The sequence below is a fragment of the Sciurus vulgaris genome (genome assembly GCF_902686455.1).
Source record: "Sciurus vulgaris genome assembly, chromosome: 6".
NCBI classification, from domain to species: domain Eukaryota; kingdom Metazoa; phylum Chordata; class Mammalia; order Rodentia; family Sciuridae; genus Sciurus; species Sciurus vulgaris.
In genome coordinates this window covers 35,007,487-35,010,719 of record NC_136466.1, presented here as the reverse complement: position 1 = coordinate 35,010,719, position 3,233 = coordinate 35,007,487, and positions in this window count along the sequence as shown.

The following is a 3,233-nucleotide window of genomic DNA, read 5'->3' as shown; positions in this document are numbered from 1 at the left end:
CCACCTGTGGCCCCGAACAATCGCTCTGAGTCCCAGAGACCCGCCACAGGCCTCTTCCTCCAGACAGCCGCCCGGTATGCCGGTGCGGTCACTAGGAGTCCAAGAAACTCACTTCGTGCCTCCTCCTCCCACCAACCACCCGTAGCCCGGGGCAATCAATCACTCCGAGTCGAAGTGACCCTCCCTGTTCCTCCTCCTTCTCCAGATAACCCCCCGGGTGTTCAGGAGCAGTCCCTCTGAGTGGCTCTGAATCCACGTGACCCGCTGCACGGGTCCTCTGGGCACCGCCCGGAGCTCTGGTGTGGCCCCTCAAGACCAAGCGTCCCACCACGCTTCTCCTCCAGGCAGCCCCCCTGTGTTCAGGAGCTGTCACTTTAAGACCAAACAACTCACCACTCGCCTTCTCCTCTGAGCAGCCGCCTGGAGCGCTAATGCAGTCACTGCGAGTCCAAAGGACCCGCCGCGCTCCTTCTCCTCCTTCTCCTACTCCTCCGGGCAGGCCCCGGGGTTCAGAAGTGGTCAGAGTCCAAACAGCTCGCCACGCAGCCCCTTCTCTGGCAACCGCCTGTAGTTCCCGTGTAGTCACCCGAATCCAAGCGGCCGCTCCTCTTCCTCCTTGTCCTCAGGGCAGGCCCCGGTGTTCAGAAGCGTCGTTCTGATTCCAAACAGCTCGCCGCGCGGCTTCTCCTCTGGCAACCGCCTGCAGCTCTGGTGCAGTCTCTCCGAATCCAAGTGGCCACGCTCCTCTCCTCCTCCTCAGGGCAGGCCCCGGTGTCCTGAGTCCACACAGTTCTCCCCGCCACTCCTCCCCCGGGCAGCCGCCAGAGCCCCAGTGGCTGCTCCGAGTCCCAGCGCTGTGCCGAGCGGCCTCCTCTACGGCGCTCCAGCGGGGGGAGGGGCGTCTCGCCGGCAGTTCTACTTCACAAAGTTTCCTGCGTTCCGGGACCCCTGTCCCATCCGGGATGCCCCCCCAGGGGGTGAGAGTCACCTGGCTACTTTGAGTTGGTCCCAAGCGTCTCAATATCTCCTCTCTTGAATCCTGAGTTCTGGAGCAACACGTAATGCAACCACCCTCTAGGCCGCCATCTTGAAAAACTCTCTCAACCATAGCATCTTATTGTAAGCTATGGTGATTTTTTTCTGTAGATTTGGATGATATTTTCATTTCTTTTTCTATGAAGATTCTTTTCCCCTTATTGAGAAACTTCAGACTTGGGGACATCAAATAAGCCAATTTCTGGTGGGGAAGGGGAAGACCAAATCCCACAAGAGAAAAATCAATTAACACTGTCAGGCTATACAGACCCCAGAGAGTATATTTTTATAATTGAAAAGTTCTAAGTGTTCCATAATTGACCTTTTGATATAAAATGACCTAATAAATTTGCAACTTGTGGTTCTTGATATTGAGGTCCATAGGACAAGTTAGGAAGTCTTCAAACCTTCAGCTGATTTTCATCAGGGGTTATTTGACTTTTGAACTGGTTTTCCTTGTCTAAGAGGCAGCAGCAGCATCAACAGCACCCACCTCTGGGGCAGCTTTTTCCTTGGCATGATGAGCCTGTAGAAGTGCCACAGCTTCATTCACCTTGGTAGGTCTTCGTTTCTTAAATTAGGTTGTCAGTCTTTTCCTGTCTAAAAATGTTTTTCTTTGCTTTTTTTTTTTTTTTTTTTTTTGGTGCTGGTAATGAAACCATGGGCATCACACATGCTAGGCAAGCACTCTACCACAGAGCCAATCTCCAGTCATTTTCTCAATATATAGAAATTCCTCACTTATTAAGGGTAACAATCTTTTGTATTATAAGTTACAAATATTTTTCTCACATTATTTTTTTGTTTTTGGTGGCTTTAACCATGCAGTTTTTACATAATCAAATGTATCAATCATTGCCCTTATTGTCCTTATTTCTTTTGCATTTTGAGTCATAGGAAACTAGAATTGTTTCCAGTGCAAATCTTTTGTGAACAAACATTTCAGGATTTGCATACCTGAGAGAAGTATTATTATTTTTATTACAGTTTTATATTTGAATGAAAATTTGGCCAGATATGAAAGTCTAGGCTCGAGGTTCTTTTACTTCAGTACATTAAAGTTTTTACTCACTTGCTTTCTTTCATTCGTGTCGTGTCGTGTCGTGTCGTTCCCCCCTCCCCCACACCTGTCAACTGAGGGCAGGGGATTTGAACCCCCGCTCTCCAACATGAGCTATTTCATCAGCTCTGAATTGGTTCTTTCTTTGGAAGATTTTGGCATTTTCTCTTCATCTTTGATCTACTTACATTTCATTATCCTGTATCTATGTGATGTTTTTCCTTATGTCTCCTCTTTGGCACTCTGTGCTTTCTCAATCTAAGACCTATCATCCTTCTTTGATTCTGGAAAATTTATGTCTATTATTATCTTCAGGAATTTCTTCTTCTTCCTTTTTTTCTGGTGTGGGATCATTATTATCAACATAGGACATATCTATTGCTATCCTTTATATTTCTTACCTTCTTTACTTTTACTATTTTCTAACTCTTTACCCGAACCTTCTGAGAGTGTTTCTTAAGCTGATATTCCAGTTTAGCAATTCTCTCTTCAAATCTATCTCTTCTATTACTTATACCACATATTGTTTTTTATTTCTATCATTATATTTTGATACCTAATCTATTTAAAAATTATTACTATATTTGTTCTCACTTCATGTTGCTAACATAGTAGTCTCTTATTTCCTTAGACATGCTACCCATGTTTATTTAAAGTCTTTGTCTATTCTAACACTTCGGCTTCAGATGATATATGTTACCCATTTCTTTCTCTCTATAGTAACTGTTTAGTGTCTTTCTTTGGAGGTGTTTGTACTTTTCAGGTATGAGACTATTTTGAGAATACCAAAGACTTAACCATGTATACTGAAAAAGTAATAACTGAAGGTGAGGTTCTAGCCCAGTGGGATTGAGTGAAAAGTTATGAGACCCAAGATGGAGTTCCCAGGTTCCATGTTATAGATCACTATTTGTTAAGTGTTATAGATCACTATTTGTTGCCACTCATCAGGCAATTCATTAGGTCAAAATTTTACCTTCCAATCCCTATGTTTAGAGATAGCTCCAAGAGGAGGTAGATTCTGTATGTTGTAATCATCAGCCTTGGGGACTAATGTTGTTCTGTGACTATTGGGGGCTGGATATCTCACTTCATCTACTTGTTTTCCTTAACAATACTTTTAATATTGTGATAAAAT